At 41.6% G+C, this 17,943-nt stretch overlaps 1 protein-coding gene across 8 annotated transcripts in view; it reads right to left on the reverse strand.

Moving 5' to 3' along the window:
• AKAP6 (A-kinase anchoring protein 6) overlaps positions 1–17,943 on the reverse strand; it is a 633,025-nt gene that overhangs the window by 403,740 nt on the left and 211,342 nt on the right. Inside the window, exon 1 of one of the 8 annotated variants that reach the window (XM_089309801.1) lies at positions 5,419–5,659. The exons of 6 other annotated variants lie outside the window; for them this stretch is intronic. The gene's annotated coding sequence lies outside the window, so the exon portion shown is untranslated. Of the gene's footprint in view, positions 1–5,418; positions 5,660–17,943 lie in introns of those variants that run through there. One more of the 8 variants, XM_070053769.2, reaches the window with a different exon arrangement.

Genomic DNA, 17,943 nt, shown 5'->3' on the forward strand with positions numbered 1-17,943 from the left:
ACAATTCCAAAGATCTTCTTGGGGTTATCAGTGGTGTCTACTCTCTTTCTTCTTTATCCCCTTTAATATTTCCTTTGTGTGCAGCTGTGCTCCGAGGCAGATGGCTGGTTCCATCCTGCTAATCACTCAGAGGCTGCGCACCTTTTCCCAGTTCTCCCCTCAGTCACCCTCCAGCTCCTCTGCCCACAGCACAGTATCTCCTGTCAGCCACAGCACACTTCATCAATCATCTTCCTCCCTCCCTCCCTCCCTCCCCACCACCTCCCCCTGATTATTCGGATTCTTCTCCTGTGCCAGGGACTCCCGGACTGGCTGGGCTGCTTATTATGCCTATGTTTTCTTTCCTCTCCAACAGCAATGAGCTTCTGTCCCAGGAAGTGCACCTGGTCGGCTGCAGTGGCTCCCAGGGTGAGCAGTGTGAGGACCTGGACACAGTGAACACTAAGGAGAGGGCTTCTATCTCCCACCCTAACCTGCTAGAAACCACATTGAACCACTGGGCAGCTATCCTTCTACTGTACAAGCCAATGTCTCGAGAGGGACTGGATTAGGAACACTCTATTATACAATGGTTGCTTTTGTCAAGGCTATGAATTGCAAAAGAAATAATATTTATTTCAACCTCTGATGTTCCTGATGCTTCCCTAGCCGTTAGGATTCAAATCAACTGACATTACTTAGACTATGAGGCATTATACGTACATGACCCACAATATTCATCCTCAAGGAAATTGTAATTTAATAATCTTCCTCTTCCCCTCCCCCCAACACTAATACTTCCTGCACAGGTAGGCTTTGCTCAAATACACTGGAGGCAAAACACAAAAACCTGAGCGAGCCCAGTGGTATGGCATTAATTTTAAGTGGAGGAAAGTGTAACCTTTACTGGAGAACATAACACTGGAACTGTAAAAATGAGTCTGAGTTAGTTAAGCATAGACAGAAGGAGATGATAAAGGAATTCTAGGCTGGGAGAACTGCCTGAACAGATACCCCAATATTAAGACTGGGAGAATCACTAAAAACAATAATTCAGTGTTGCACACAGTGGTGCTGTGAGGGCCCTGGCCTTGACCCCCGCTGCACCCTGCCTGCCCCCTGGCCTGGCTGCAGCCGACTTGCAGTGTTCGCACCCAGTGCCTGGGACCGTCTGCTTGTAGAGAGTAAATTCACAGAGAAACATGAATTGATAACAGGAGAAAACCGTACTGGAATGGTGGGAATCAGCAATTTTCCACAAGAAGCTTTGAGAGATGTTGTTTATTGTAGTCTACCTGCAGTTGGGAAAAAAATTGAAAACACACCACACAAGATGTTTGGTGCTTTGCAAGTGTGAAAACTGCTAGAGAACTCTTCTCTATCAGAAGTAACGCAATGAATGAAGCCCTTGCAGAAAATCCAGCTCTCCTCAGCTAATCTTAGGAGGTGCTTGGCTGATCAAGTAACACTGAAATAACAACAAGTGAAGAAGCCTATTAGAGCAACATCTATTGAAAAATTAAAGTGGAACCCCTACTTGAACGAGTATGGAAAAACTTAATGCAGCACAGCTCTCTTAAATTAGCGGTGGAAAGCAACTTTCAGCAATATGGATGGGAAGATATTACTTTCAACTCTGCTACTGGAAGAATACCCCATGATGTTGTAATGATTGCAGATAAACACTATATGCATCTTTTCCACTCCTCATGCTCCAGACACTAGTATTCGGAATGCATGAAATTAACTGTGGTAAAAAATAGCTATGTCTATAATGTAATTCAGGGATAATACTGTTATCTTAAACCTTGTATGATATTGTAGCTTGCACACATCTATCCCTGGACTGGGGTCAGAATTTATAATGACCTTTCTATTGGAAATAACTGGGAATAGAGAACACTTTTGTCAGTTGTGCAGTCAGATAAAGAACAGTGCTACCTTAATTTTGCAATACACTGCATTTACTGGTGTTATTTTATACAGTGAAGCAATAGCTTGGCAGCAAAATATGAAAGAGTAAAATTTCAACTTCTTCTTTAAAAACATAATAATAGTTCAGTGTTGAGAGGAGCCAGGAGCCTGGTGGAGCCCACAAACAGGTAAGGCTACAAAATTAAGTCATAGGGGCTAGCACTGTGGCAAGCAGGTAAAGCCACCGCCTGCAGTGCCGGCATACCATATGGGTGCTGGTTTGAGTCCCGGCTGCTCCACTTCCAATCCAGCTCTCTGCTATGGCCTGAGAAAGCAGTAGAAGATGGCCCAAGTCTTTGGGCCCCTGCACCCAAGAGGGAGATCTAGAAGATCTCCTGGCTCCTAGCTTCAGATCAGCTCAGCTCTGGCCTTTGTGACCATTTGGGGAGTGAATCAGTGGAAGGAAGGCCTCTCTCTCTGTCTCTCACTGCCTCTGCCTCTCTGTAATTATGCCTTTCAAATAAAATCTTTTAAAAAAATTAAGTTTCAGCCATATTAAAGAGTGCTCTGAATATCATGCTATGGGGTTTGGGATGAATCTTAAGTGAGCAAATACTCCTGGAAAATGTATTAAGGCTGGAGCCACAGCTCAATAGGCTAATCCTCCACCTGCAGCACCGGCACACTGGGTTCTAGTCCCGGTCGCCCCTCTTCCAGGCCAGCTCTATGTTATGGCCTGGGAGTGCAGTGGAGGATGGCCCAAGTCCTTGGGCCCTGCATCTGCGTGGGAGACCAGGAGAAGCACCTGGGTCTTGGCTTTGGATCAGCACGATGCACCAGCCACAGCGCGCCAGCCGTGGCGGCCATTGGAGGGTGAACCAATGGCAAAGGAAGACCTTTCTCTCTGTCTCTCTCTCACTGTCTACTCTACCTGTCAAAAATAAATAAATAAATAAATAAATAAAAAATAAAAAAATTAAAAAATGTATAAAAAAGAGAGAGAGAGAGAAATTTGGGGTTGCACTTGGATCCTAGAATGGGATGGAAAACTTAGTACATGCACTGTTATTTCCTAAGAAAATTAAATGAGAAACCAACATTATAAGAAAACCAACATCTACTTTTCCAAAGATTAACATAAAATGTCACCTTAAAACTTTTTCTACTCCAGAAGAGAGACAGACTGAGACTACAAAACTGACTCTTGGAACAGAGTGATTAAAGGAGCTCTGTCCTACCTACTCCATTAAATATAAAAAGAATTCTCCATTTTTAGTTCTTCATTAACCCTGTTCACAATTTTAGCAGCAGAGATTCAAAGCGGAAAATTTTTAAGGATAATTTTATAAAATGTTTTCGCTTTTTTGTATTCTTAAATTATTTTTAATTAAAATATGTATGGATCCAATCATTTTAAAAATAGATAATATTGAAGATAAAAGAGCACTCTATATCCTCATATTCTCATCCTCAGCCAACAAGTGATGAGAGGCTATTTATCTTTTGAGATCACAGCACTTAAAGTAGAAAGGAAATGAGCCCCACAGGAAGTGTTAATCTTTAAAAATTCCGAAATCTAAATTAGTTATTTACTCACATTAATATAGTGATATGGAAGTGTTTGCTAATTCAGTGTTTATTTACCAGGTGTTAACAGGTAGTCTAAAATAAGTTGCTACTGAAAATGAGTTGGAAGAGTGCTGGGCAGTTTCTGGGTAGAAATGGCCAACTGAATGCACAAATCTTATTTTGCTGTCGACCAAAACCCCATGAAACTACTAAAAAAGGTTTTCTGTTAAGTATAAACATTCAAGAGAAGGAGGAGAAACAATATTTTAAAAACTAGAAATCACTAATAGATGAACAAATGGTAAGTGACTTAGCTAGCTAACGAAAACTAAATCCTAAGGTAGTAGGGAAGAGATCAAAGGATCAATTTGATTTTTACTTCAGAATCCATAAGGTATTTTGGAACTGGTATAACCCTGTAACTCTGGAAGTGGACATGAAGGGTGCATAGGGAAAATAATATTCTTAGGTACATTGGGCATTTCCAAATGGGAATAAGAAATAAGGTACTTTTCAACATTTTATTGCTTTGTTTTTGGTAAAGAATATCACAAGACTGGGGGGAGGGGTACAACTTGATTGCTGCTGAATTTAAAATACTGAATTCCCAGTTGTGCCGCCTCATTCCAAATCACCTTATTTTTTAATGCAAATATGCTCATTGTGACCCAATGCAATAAGGCTGTGTTTGTTTCACTCAGTAGTCCCTTGGAGAAACAACTGCTTCCTATGAAGTGAACCTGATCTGATGAAAGCCAAGGATGACTAAGTGATCGAGTTGAAGGGGAGTTTATTTCAGCACTTATCCCATGAGTAGACATACTGTGGACTGAATAACTTTCATTTTTTGAGGACAACTGAATCAGACTGAGATATCAAACAATGAATTAAGCCAAATCTTTCAACTAATATTACATTTGTTTTTTGCTGTTCATGCTGCAACATGAGCACACATCAAATAACTACACATACTGTTGTTCTTTCATAAACTGAAGGCATTTTACAGGGTGATGAACTCTCATAAAGACCAGGATTTTCAAAAGCATTATTCCTATTCACTACTATTTCCTACTCAACCTACCCTCCCAGACATGCAGAAAAGATTTTCTTTAGAAGACTTACTGTCAGATCAGAAAATACTGACAGGAGACAGCAAGGGCTCTTTATATCCATAGGTCTGATGTGCTCAGAGATCCTACCTCTGAGTGTTTTTTACTATAGAAAGAATAATAAAGATCTGCTACTATGTCACTTTGCAAAAGAAGCAATGTCAGCAAGGAAGAATCTATTTCAAATACATTTCATGATTTTGTTTAAAATGCATCAAGTTCATGGAACAATCAGGCATTTTACCCAGTCAACCATTTAAATTGAAGGTGTGTGTCTGATAAATTTGACTTGTTCTAAAATGAGTTAGGGTTTTTAAAAATAATGCCTGTAACAAATAAAAGATGTATATAGATCTTCAAATGAAAATAAAGTACATACTCCCAGTAAAAAGTAGGTAGCACAAGCTCATAAATATTTTGTTCTGTTCATGCTGGCCAACAATAAAAGCAAGGGGCATGGACCAGCTCAGCATAACTTCACCTTTAGTGAATTTTTGTCCTTTTCTAAATAAATTATTTATTCTCTTAATAAAATAAATAGCAATAATCGGAACTGCTGAATAATAGCTAATAATTTAAAAGCCTCTGAAAACAACTGCAGCTCCTTCATCAGTCCTAAAAAACTGGGTATAGACTGAGTTTTATCAGATGCTTTGCCAACTCTTTTGTTCAGCAAGGACAGAAAAAATAGTTTTTATCTTAAAATTTAGGGGCCTTTCTAAATCACAGGAACATAAAGTCAAAATGCTAAATGCCTGAATAGGCTAAATCATACTTGCTCCCCTCTGCCATAGGAGGCCAAGGTTAGAAAGCAAACACCCCTCAGCCATTTGATTTTATCACTTACCACTACCGGAAGTTCAGCTCTGGTGTAGAAGGAAGGGAGCGGCAGTTTCCAAGAGCAATCATGATTTCTGAGCTTCCCGCTTCTCAGTTTCCTTAGCTAAGTATTGGGTAAGACTCAACATCCAACACATGCAAGCTGCCACTCAACAATAATTTAGATGCTTGAAAGCTGATTGCCCCTAAGCTTTTCATTTTAATGTTTCATCTCCTTGTTAGCAATAGTTTTGTATAGTCCCTGTGACACATGGAAATGATTGGTCCTCCTCAATATGCCCTAGAAGTCATCTATTTATAGTTATTCCACTAATGCATCACAATTGTAGGCCTCACATGACAGAGCTACTTTTGGTCTCACTTAGTCATTTGCAGCCCAATACAAAAGAATCTCAGACCAATTTCTGTTGACCATAGCCTCTGTTCATTGTGCTCTTTGCTCTGATCCTACAATGCTTAATATTTCTGTATGATTCCGATAGTGATTTGGATATTCAAGGTCCTTTGAGTTTCCTGAATGGGAAATGACACCTCACTTAGCTGGAAAATGAATAATCTAAAATATTTCATTAACTTCCAGCAGACTTGGCTTTTAAAACAAGAACATTTGGGACTTAGTTTAATTCAGCCAGAGTCTATCAGGTAAAAGTTTGATTTTGTTTTTTAATATAATGTGAAACAGGGGCCAATGCTGTGGCATAATAGGCTAAGCCTCCACCTGCAGTGTCAGCATCTCACATGGGTGCTGGTTCGTGTCCCGGCTGCTCCTCTTCCCATCCAGCTCTCTGGTGTGGCCTGGGAAAGCAGTGGAGGTTAGCCCAAGTGCTTGGGTCCCTGCACCCATGTGGGAGACGCAGATGGGCAATGAAAACATTATGGATATAATCAAAATACTTATGCATCAAAAATTATCAGCTAAATTAATACAAGTCAAGTTGACACAATTTTTTTTAAAGAGTCATTTATTTATTTGAAAGGCAGAGTTACAGAGAAGCAGAGAGAGAGGTCTTCCCCGCATTGGTTCACTCCCCAAATGGCCAAAATGGCCAGAGCTGGGCCAATCCAAAGCCAGGAGCTTCTTCTGGCTCTCCCATGCAGGTGCAGAGTCCTAAGCAATTGGGCCACCTTCTACTGCTTTTCCAGGCCATAGCAGAGTGATGGATCCCATATGGGATGCCAGCACTATAGGCGGCGGCTTTACCTGCTATGCCATAGTGCCAGCTCCCATGATTTGATTTTTTTAAAGATTTATTTATTTGAAAGTCAGAGTTACACAGAGAAAGAAGGAGAGGCAGAGAGAGAGAGAGATGCCTTCCATTCACTGGTTCACTCCCCAGATGGCTGCAACAGCCGGAGCTGCACGGATCCGAAGCCAGGAGCTTCTTCCAGGTTTCCCATGTGGGTACAGGGGCCCAAGGGCTTGGGCCATCTTCCACTGCTTTCCAGGCCAAAGCAGAGAGCTTGATTGGAAGTGGAGCAGCCAGGACCTGAAACGGTGCCCATATGGTACTGCACTGCAGGTGATGGCTTTACCTGCTATGCCACAGCACTGCCCCCCACAATTTGATTTTAATGAAAAGATAATTCAACCCCACGTTACCATCTTTTTTCGTTAACTAAAGACATTTGTTAAGAAATATGAGTATAGGATTAGACCACGGCAGGTTGCTGATACCATAATTTATGGCATGTGTCACTGAAGAACAATTATGTACACGGATACCTTAGCATATGTTAATTCATTTTAGGGAGATAGTTTCTGGGTGGAAAGTTATAGCTATTGGAAGCTCCTTTGGTTTATCAGCAATTCACTTTTAGCTTCACTCCCTAATGACTCAATGGAGCTATGAAGGAAAGTGAGGAGTAACTTTTCTTTGGCTTCACCGTATAATAAAAGTGGAGTCCTCCATATTTATAACTTCTTATTTTACGCAGACACAGCCTTACCCAAAGATGCCTTTAGAGTTGACGTTATAAAAGAAGAGTAGTGTTGTTCCAACATGTTCAAAGACTATGAAGTATGTCACATTAATGGAAACATAGATAATTTACTTCCAAAACACATTAAGACCTTTAAAGCAAGGAGTGTATGACACAACTTTGTGTCTGACATAGCAAGCCTATGATAAGCACATACTGAGTATGTGAAGAGTCATTGAGTAAATAAGAGAATACGTAAGTAACTCAACTAGTAAAGAAATAAAAAGCCAACAAAGCCTTTATGTGAATATGCTGGTAATCAGCAGTATACTGTACAGTTCAGTTATGAGAAAGTAATTCAAACCGTAAATTAGTTTAGATTAAATACATTTGAAATTAAGACTTAATAATATGTAGTATGTTAAGATTAAATGATATAAAATATAGGGCCAGTCGCAAGAACTGCTGTTTCTCCATGACAGGCTTTATTTTAAGCCAGAAAAGACAGGCCTAAGGGTACGGGAATGAAACTATTCCTGGAATTTAGATTCTTCCACCTTCCTGTATGATGCCTAGCCCCTAAGTTGCTCAAATGCACCAATAAAATGCATAAATTTAGGTAATTGCCATATAAGGAATAAGGAACTCGCCTACATGTGTTGCAACGGTATGTACTTGTTTACTCGAGTGCATAAAGATGCTGGGAGGGGGAGGGACAGGGCTTCTCACCCCAGCACTGTGCTACGTCGTAGGTGCCGGTAAGAGTCCCAGCTAGCTGGTAATAAATTCTCTTGCTGTTGCATCCAGCCTGCCTTTTGTGAGTTGTTTTGGGGAGGGTCTCAAACTGGACACAACAATACTACATATTAAGTAAATGGATATGAAATAGTTAAAACAATTTAGAGAGGCTAAAAGTATTAGAGAATATTTTGTTTAAATTACTGGAAAATGTTTTTGTTTATTTGTGGGTTTTTTGATTTTTGTTCTTAGTAACAGGTATAAGTTTTGAGGCAGCATTCAAACCTGGACCCTGTTTCATAAAAACCAAGATACTCAATAAATCCTGAGCACTGTGTTGTGATATTGTGGGTTAAGCCACCACCTGCAATGCTGACAACCCATACGGGTGCCAGTTTGAGTTCCAGCTGTCCTACTTCCTATCTGGCTCCCAACTCTTATGCGTGAGAGGGCCGTGGAAGATCCAGATGAAGCTCCTGGCTCCTGGTTTCCATCCTGTCCCAGTCTAGCCATTTGGGGATTGAACCGGCAGGTGGATGATCTCTCTCTCTCTCTCTCTCTCTCTCTCTAATTCTGCCTTTCAAATAAATAAAATAAATCTTAAAAAATAAATCCTTCATACTTCATGTATTTGGAAGAGAAAAAAATTTCTTCCTGGTATAAGCAGGCAAATGGAGCAGCTCATGTTACAGAAAACATATTTTATACTTCTAGTAAAGAAAGACAAAGATCAGATGATCTCATTACCTTCTCCCTCTCAAAACCCACAAATCTATCACTAAAGGAATTTTTTTAAAAAGCAAAGAAAAGGGCGAGTAGTTGGCAAGCAGTCATGACTCCACTTGGGACCCCTGCACCCAGTATCAGCGTGCCTCAGTTTGGGCCCCCACTGTGCTTTCCATCCAGCTTCCTGCTAATGTACACCCTGGGAGGTAGCAGATGAGAGTTTGAGTACCTGGGTCCCTGCCAAGTATGTGAAAGACTGGATTCCTGTCTCCAGCTCTGGCTATTACAGACATTTGGGAGCATTCAACAGCAGATAGAAGGGGTGTGTGTGTTCTCTCTGTTTCTCTTCCTTTCTAAACAAACAAACAAAACAAACAAGAGAGGAGCCAGCATCATGGCATAGCAGATAAAGCTACTACCTGGGACAAAGGCGTCCCATATGAGCGCCAGTTCCTATGCCAGCTACTCCACTTCTCATCCAGCTTCCTGTTAATAGTCTGGAAAAAGCAGTGGAGGATGGCCCAAGTGTTTGGGTCCCTGCCACCCACGTGAGAGACCCAGATGAAGCTCCTGGCTTCAATCTAACGCAGCCTTGGCCATTGAGGCCACCTGAGTGGTGCTCTGTATCTCCCTCTCTATATATAATTCTGACTTTCAAATAAATAAATGAGTCATTTTTATGAAGAGAAAGAGAGATAGTGTAAAAGAGGCAATAATATCAAGAAAACTTTGGAAACAAGAAAATAAAGAAGTAACTGACTCAGCAGATCTGAGAAAGCTAAACTCTAAACTGGCAGTGAGGAAAATGAGTTAACCCAACTTTCGGGTGGGGTCCCCAAATATCCAGAACTGATGATATCTGTTCCCTTGAAGTGGGGTGAATGTGGGCCCCAATATAGGAAAATTGCCTGGAAGCCAATTTTAGCAGCTGCCAGAATCCATATCTATCTATTGGGAGTCTTGCTCTCTCTGGAGAGAATGAAACGGAGCTGCTCTTGACTAGAGGATACCAAACACAGTTGGAGGTAGGGGTACCTAACCCTAAACTTGGGATTTAGGCCAATATATGCTTTAATGTTTAGAACCCATCTTCTTTCTACACTCAGCTCCCAGAATGCTATTATTGTGGCCTTAACTTTCTAGTCAGCAGGCTGGAATCGGATCAGATTTAAAGGAAAACCTAAAGATACCGAAAGGGAAGAATATTCTATCAAAAAAAACACCCTATAGAAGAATTCCTCAACCTTGACACTATTGCCTTTGGGGGCTAGATAATTCTTTGTTGTGGGGCTCTGTCCAACACACTGTAGAATGTTTAGCAGCATCTGTGGTCTCTACCCACCTCTCCCCACCTCTGCATTCATGACACCAGAAATGTCTCTAGATATTGCCAAGAATCTCCCGAGGGCAAAATCACTCTTGGGTGAGAACAACTGCTTTATTTTTCTTTAAAGATTTATTTATTTATTTGAAAGTCAGAGTTAAACAGAGAGAGGAGAGGCAGAGAGAGAGAGAGAGAGGTCTTCCATCTGCTGGTTCACTCCCCAACTGGCCGCAACAGCTGGAGCTGCGCCAGTCTGAAGCCAGGAGCTTTTTCTGGGTCTCCCACGCGGGTGCAGGGGTCCAAGTGCTTGGGCCATCTTCCACTGCTTTCCCAGGCCCCAGCAGAGAGCTGGATAGGAAGTGGAGCAGCTGGGACTCGAATCAGAGCCAACATAGGATGCCGGCACTGCAGGCAGCAGCCTCACCCACTACGCCACAGCGCCAGCCCCAAGAACAATTGCTTTATACTGTGGCTCATGATGACAAGCCCCTTCCCCATACTCAAGAGTTTCACATTAGCTGCTCAGATATTAACTAATACTAAATGTAGTTATGTCTGGGTCAGTTATAGGTTCACTTATAATTTATGCTTTAATTAATCACTTAAGAAGCATAATAGGTCCAGTTCTCAAATAAGATTATTTTATTTTTTCAAAAATATAAACTTTTAAAAATCTCTCTAAAAAAACATCATTTAAAGTTAAAAGTATCTAAAAAGAATTAGAGGCAGGCATTGGTACAGCAGTTATGATGCTGCTTGAAATGCCAACATGGCATATCAGAGTGCCTGGGTTCAAGTCTCAGTTGCACTTTCCATTACAGCTTCCTGCTAATATGTACACTGGGCGGTAGCAAATGATGGCTCAAGAACTTGGGTCCTGCCACACACACACAGAAGATGCAGATTGTGTTCTGGAATCCCATGTTCAGCCTGGCCCAGCTCCAGCTGTGGCATGATTTGGAGAATGAATGGGAGTATAGAAGATCTCTGGTTCATTCTCTGTCTCTCTGTCTCTCTCCCTCCCTCCTTCCCCTTCTCTCTCCTCCTCCCCCCTCTCTCCCTCTCCTTCCCTCACTCTCCCTCTCTTCCTCCCTCCCTCTCTCCCTTTAAAATGAAAATAAATAAATCTTTAAAAAAAGTTCAATTTGTAGAAAAGGAATTGAAAAGTTAAAAAACTGTTAAACCAATCTATAGGAAATAAATTGGGGTTTACTTCGCTCTATAAAATTCTAAATAGTTTACTCTTTGTCTTTAAGAAACAATTGTTGTCTTCATAACAATACCAGTCCTTTAAAAATCTCAACATATATGATTAAGGGAAGTGAGCAAGCCAAGAAGACCCTCCTGAGATGCCTCTGAGGTTCTGGTCCTTAACAAATGAATATCTGACATGAGTTCACACATGTGGAGTTTTATTACCTTTCAACTATTCACTAGTTTTAATGCCAGTTTCAAATTAGAGGGGGAAGAAAATTCTTGGTATTAGACTATATCAATATGTGAAGCACATTTTGCATGTCAGGAAATTCTCTTTTATGGGAACCACCCAATTTCAGAGTAGAAAGGAACCTCAGACGCCATGTGTCAATCTCACACCTAAGGAAGGAATCACTACTGCAATATTCCCACAAGTTCAGAGATAAAGGGCTACCATTTTTAAAACATGGTTCAGTTGTGAATCATCTAAAAAAGCAGCCTAAACCTGCTTTTATAACTTCTATCCATTGGTCTAGCCTTTAAAGAAAAACATGGTTTTTCTAATTTTCAGTTTTAGTTCAAGAATTCTATCTATGCTCCATTTTCACTCATGTAGTTTTGCAGGCTACTCCTCAAATATTCATAAGCCTCGGCAACACCACGAAATGAGGAAACACAGCAAACTTCCTTGAGGCATCTGACAGAGCATCCCTGATACCAAAAGTCTTCCTACATGCACCATACTCCCTTCCAACACACGCCAGTCACCTTAGCAGTTAACACTTACAAAAGGGAAGGGCATCTTTGGAAAAGACGGAGCACGTGAATTAATTCTTGGCTGGCTGTATCAACTAAGCATTCCACATATGTAGTCCTTTCACCACGACTCTCTGCGGATGTGAGAGTCCCTACCCTTCTACAATCTCCCCACCAAGCCGAGGTCCTCTTTCCTACACCAACACTGTGACAGTAAATGTACAGAGATCTCTCTTTCCCCTACATGTACCTATTTGGAGATGTTTTTAACTAGAGCAAAGTTTAACTAATAGCCTACTTACAGTAACAAGCTGAGGTCAAGTCACACTCAATTTACTAGTGTTACGAAAAACTACACAGCAGATGCCCAAGTTCTCGTCCTTAGTTTTAGAGAGGGTCCTCATCGAGCCACAGAAAATTGAGCACAGTCCCAGTAGATAAAGGCACCACCAAACTATGCCGCCAACTACTCTGAACACTGAAAACTTTTTGGTATAAATATAGTTGCTAATTTCAGACCTATTCTTTTCTTTAATCATTTTTAAGTTTCTAGCCCAATTTGAGTAGATCACTTCAAAGTTTAATTTGCAAATGATACAATGACCACATTTATAAGATATGGCAATATGTGAAGACTGATTAAAATTTTATTGTATCCCTCAGTAGACTTTTGTTCTTTTCCCTCCTTCCCTGTTCATTTCCACTTGCATAATCCTGGCTCCCAGCCAGTCAGTCTTGGAGAAGATTCTGCTCTTCCACCCACTTCCCACCCTTAGCTTTTGTGTGCCAAATAGTAATTTTTACTCAGACTATGACATCCTCTATCTTTAGAGAAGCATTTCTGCTTGCTCTATGGTAGAGTTTTGGAGAGTTAAAATGTCAGTGATTTGTGCATTTAATCAAGGATTCTGACAACATCAGAAACAAGCTAATCTTCTTGGCTCATTTCTACACATTATTCAACCGTAAATCCCATTTGCAGTCCAGCAAAGAATTCATTGCAAGACCTTGGGGGTGTTTCTGTGCCTTCACTCTGAACAAGCGGTAAAACCAAATGCTTTACCCAAATGCATCCTATCTACCACTATGGAAACCATGCTTCCTCCAGGTTGGTTTCTCCTAAGGCAGAATCCTTGGAGATTGTGTGTTTGCGGATGTTGGCAACAAGAAATGAGTTCTAGGCCTTTGCTCTGAGGTCACTTCATACCATTTACTAGAGAGCCCTTAAGTCTAAAACTGTGGGTTCCCAGAAAACTACTAAGAACCAAAATGAGAATGAAAGAGCAGAAAAAGGAACAAAAGAGGAAGCAGAGATACAGACAACCTCAAACCACCTTACAGACATTCCGTGATTATCAGCTTCAGGAGCCCTGCAAACATGCCTGTACCTCTGTTCAGGTCAGCCTCCCCAGCTACCTCTCTAGGCCTGGCCCTCATCTTCACTGTTCTGCCGGGCCTGGGGCTCCTTTCTGTGCCCCTGTGGGGATCTCCTCAGACATAGCTGAGCTGGAGAGCTGACGCTGCCCAGGCCTGAGAACAGTGGGGACTGAGCAGTTTGTCTAAGTCTCTGAACATAAACTTGGCAGGAGGTTATTTGAGTTACCAAGCAACTGAACGTCTGACATGAAGCCTTTTAACAACCTTTTCCATAGATTACAAAAGTTCCCAGAACAAATTCATGTCTGGTTCAGTGATGAAAGAAGGAAACAGAGGTAGCCAAGAAGGGGGAGGAGAGAAGAAAACCAAGAGGGCAAAAGGTACTAGCACCTCCTGGTGACAAGTAGAAGTGTCAAGAGGAGGGAGGCACCAAAAAAAGGCCGGGGCTGGGGTGCAGATGGGGGGCACCCAAGGAAGGAGTATTATGAACAGAGGATGGTGCAAAAGAATCCCAGGATGGCGTGTGCTGTACACTCCTGGGAACGGTCTCACAGCAAGAAGAGAACCTGTATGGTTTTCGTTTGTTATCTAGAATTTCAAGTCCGTCCTTCATTTTGTCGTAAGCACTCACCTAAAGTACAAGGCTATCAGAAGATCAGCAAGGATAAGAAGCTAATGGGCTTGGCCATCTTACGCAGATAGACAAGGAGTAACTTGCAAAGTTCTCAGTTCTGAACTTTACATCCCAGGCAAAGATGCCTTCCTGTTGTCCCTCCAGATCTAACCTCTACCCTGCCCTATGAGGCAATGGCTTGTTTGTGCAGAAATTGTAAAGCAGTAATAAATTGATCAAAAATCAACCTGCTTTTTATTTTTTTAATTATTTTTAAAGATTTATTTATTTGAAATATAGAGTCACAGAGAGAGGTAGAGGGAGAAAGACAGAGAAAGATCTTCCATCCAATGCTCACTCCTCAAATGGCCACAACAGCCAGGACTGGGTCAGGTTGGAGCCAGGAGCTTAATCCAGGTCTCCCACATGGGTGCAGGAACATAAACACTTGGGCCATGCTCTGCTGCTTCCCCTGGCCATTTCAAACTGCCTTTTATTAACACCATAGCTAAAATTCTAAAGAAGTACTGCAGGTTTAATAATTTATAGGTAGGCCTCAAATTAGTATTTTTTCCTCTCTCTCAAATTTACTTTTAGTACATGTTGTAATCTATTGTATTCTACCTGGAAGTTAATTAAGAGAGCTTCAGGTGCACGATCAGCCCTGACACACAGAGGTCAGCCACAAGTGGCCCTTTCAAGGATAAGTTCCAAGGACTCAGAATCACAGGTGCAGGCTGCAGGGCCAGCTCCTGTCTCCAGCCCCCACAGTGCTCCACAGTCTTTAACACAGATCAGAAGGCGAGTGTCACGAGGAAGAGCCAACACATGGATTCCATCAATTCTGTCATTCTAGGTGGCCACTTGAACTGTTTAACTCATGTTTTAGATTTAAAACAGTTAAACAGTGTGAGCTGCATAGGATAATACTGTTGTTTGGTAAAAGCAAATTTTGATTATACATGAAATATTTTACTATGTTTGAAAATGTCTAACATTGTAATTTAGTGTTTTTAAATTAACTATATTTGTTGCAAAACTTAAGGATGGGGCCGGTGCCACGGCTCACTAGGCTAATCCTCCGCCTTGTGGCGCCGAAACACTGGGTTCTACTCCTGGTCGGGGTGCCAGATTCTGTCCCGGTCGCCCCTCTTCCAGGCCAGCTCTCTGCTGTGGCCCGGGAAGGCAGTGGAGGATGGCCCAAGTGCTTGGGCCCTGCACCCCATGGGAGACCAGGAGAAGCACCTGGCTCCTGCCTTTGGATCAGCACGGTGCGCCGGCCACAGAGCACCAGCCGTGGCGGCCATTGGAAGGTGAACCAACGGCAAAGGAAGACCTTTCTCTCTGTCTGTCTCTCTCTCTCACTATCCACTCTGCCTGTCCAAAAAAAAAAAAAAAAAAAAGGATGGATCAAGAAAATAATGATTATGACCAAGTTTAGATGTTTTCCAACTCACGATAGTGTTATGTTCCAATAAATGCATTGTAATTGGAAAATATCACTAAGTGGAAAATGTATTTAACTAAATACCACAGCACTGAGATGCAGTACACCATACGGCATCAGTTATTTACCTTCTTGATCACATGGCTGACAGGGAGCTGCCTGCCACTGCCCTGCACCACACGGAAGAACTGTTACAAATATCATTAGCTAGAAAAAGATCAAAATTCAAATATGGTTCCCACAGAATGCATACCACTCTCACATCACTGAAAGGCTGAAACATCATTAAGTTGAGCCACCAAAAGTTTGGGACCATCATATTTATATGATTATTATTGAAAATAATTTTCCAACAAGAAAGGTATTAAAAATGATCTGCTCTGGGTGTCAAAAATGCTCTATAGACTACTGCCTATATGGACTCCTTGAATGGCCTCTTTTGCCCTCCAGCTTCTCACTGGGTTCATAAAGGACCCTAACGGCCAGATCACTGTCCAATATCAGGAAACGATGAGAGAAAGGTGGGAGTATTCATCCCTTTCCCTCCCTGCAGCCTCCTCTGGCCGGGGAACATCCTTTGATGTTGACCAAAGTTCTAGCTCCTGTTAGAGGCCTGCTCCACAAACTATTTCTCAACATCATTCATTCATTCATTTATTCATTCTCTCATGTATAATGGTAATTGCCTGATGTTCTTTCCAGGTCAGATACATGAATGTAGATCTCACTCAGACCTTACTTTCCCTATAAACTGCCCAACTTCTTAAAAAATCAGTTTCATTAAACTCTGAAGATGACTAAATTTGCAACAGATTTCATTTTTTGCACCAAAATGAATGCATATTTTAATTCTACTTTCCAGAGATTTTTGAATTACCCTGTATGTATCAGCTACTTCCTCTTGAGATACTAATATATATTCTTGTTCCTCATAACCCCAGTTTTCATCACAGGTCCTCATTAACTCAGACCTCACATGGAAATTTTTATCCTCCTGAAATATGCATATTTCAATTCCAAGAGCTCTAAGAAGCATGGAGATGGAGCAGTTGATAGTTGTTTCAATACAGCTTCATTGCTCAGGAATGAGTCGGGAAGCATCACAGGATGTGCACTTAGCTGAGGAACCTGTTGCAGCATAGCCTCCAAAAATCACCCTCCTTGTTCAAATGCTTGCAGTCAACTTAAAAAATACGATCTGGGGGCAAGCATTATAGCATAACAGGTTAAGCTGCCATCTGCAATGCCAGCATCCCATATGGGTGCCAGTTTGGGTCCTGGCTGCTCCACTTTGGTTCATCTCCCTGTTTATGTGCCTGGGAAAGCAGTAGAAGATGCCCCAAGTCCTTGGGCCTGTGCACCCACATAGGAGATCTGGAGGAAGCTCCTGGCTTTGGCATGACCTAGTCCTAGCTGTGTGGCCCCTTGGGGAGTGAACCAGCTGATAGAAGATCAATCTCTCTCTCTCTCTCTTTCTCTCTAATTGTACCTTTCAAATAAATAAAAAATAAAAATAAATCTTTTATAAAAATCCTTCATTTTAACATCTGATTTTATGGCCTGAAATTGTTAACTTTATGAAAGATGCAATATGTTAGCTATAATCATTAAAAATCTTATTTTTCCTGCCAGTTAGTGCTTTCTGCCACATCAGTGTCACTCTGCTCATCCCAGCTCAGGGGTCTGCTGAGAGGACATCACACATCTGGAAGCCCTTGTCCCTCCTTCTCAGAAGGAAGCCACAGTGTGTATTGCACTGTTAACCATGATAAGGATGCCTGTCAACAGAAATTGGCTAGAGGCTCTTAACTCGTTTCCCCATGGCCAGAAGAGCCAACAGACAGAAATTTATTTTGATTCCAAGGTGGCTTTGTATCTCATTAGCAATCCCATGAGCCTCCACCCTTTTCATTCAGCTGTCAGCAGTCCTTGATGCTCTGAATAAAGAAGCTGTCCAAACTGAGATTAGAAAGAAGAAGGGGGGAAAAAATCACTGTTCCCTTTCTTAGACTCCATGTGGAGGTGCTGAGCTGGCTCAACTCCCTGGAGACCTCTCCTTATTTTCTTTGCAATCCTGGTTACGATTCAGGATTCAGACATTTGCATCACCCAACCTTGATTCCTGCTGCAATTCTTTCCAGCAAAAATACAACACAAAAAGGCTACATTTGAAATTCTGGTAGAATCAATGTTGAGTTGATTGGTAAATTCTAAAAATTGGAATCAAGTCTGAAGGAAGACAAATTAAGTAACTATGGTTGCCAGGAAATGGCAAGGTATAGAAACATATTATGAGAAAGAAGACATCCAATAAAACTGTCATCATGCCTTCAGCCTGAAACAGACCCCGCAGTCCCACATGTGCAAATGAGATGCAAGCTTGAAGCAGTTGCTTCCGTTCGAGGGATTCTCAATTTTGAATTGTTATAGCACA

The sequence above is a fragment of the Oryctolagus cuniculus genome, chromosome 12 (assembly GCF_051225735.1).
Source record: "Oryctolagus cuniculus isolate XC-2025 breed Fujian yellow rabbit chromosome 12, ASM5122573v1, whole genome shotgun sequence".
NCBI classification, from domain to species: domain Eukaryota; kingdom Metazoa; phylum Chordata; class Mammalia; order Lagomorpha; family Leporidae; genus Oryctolagus; species Oryctolagus cuniculus.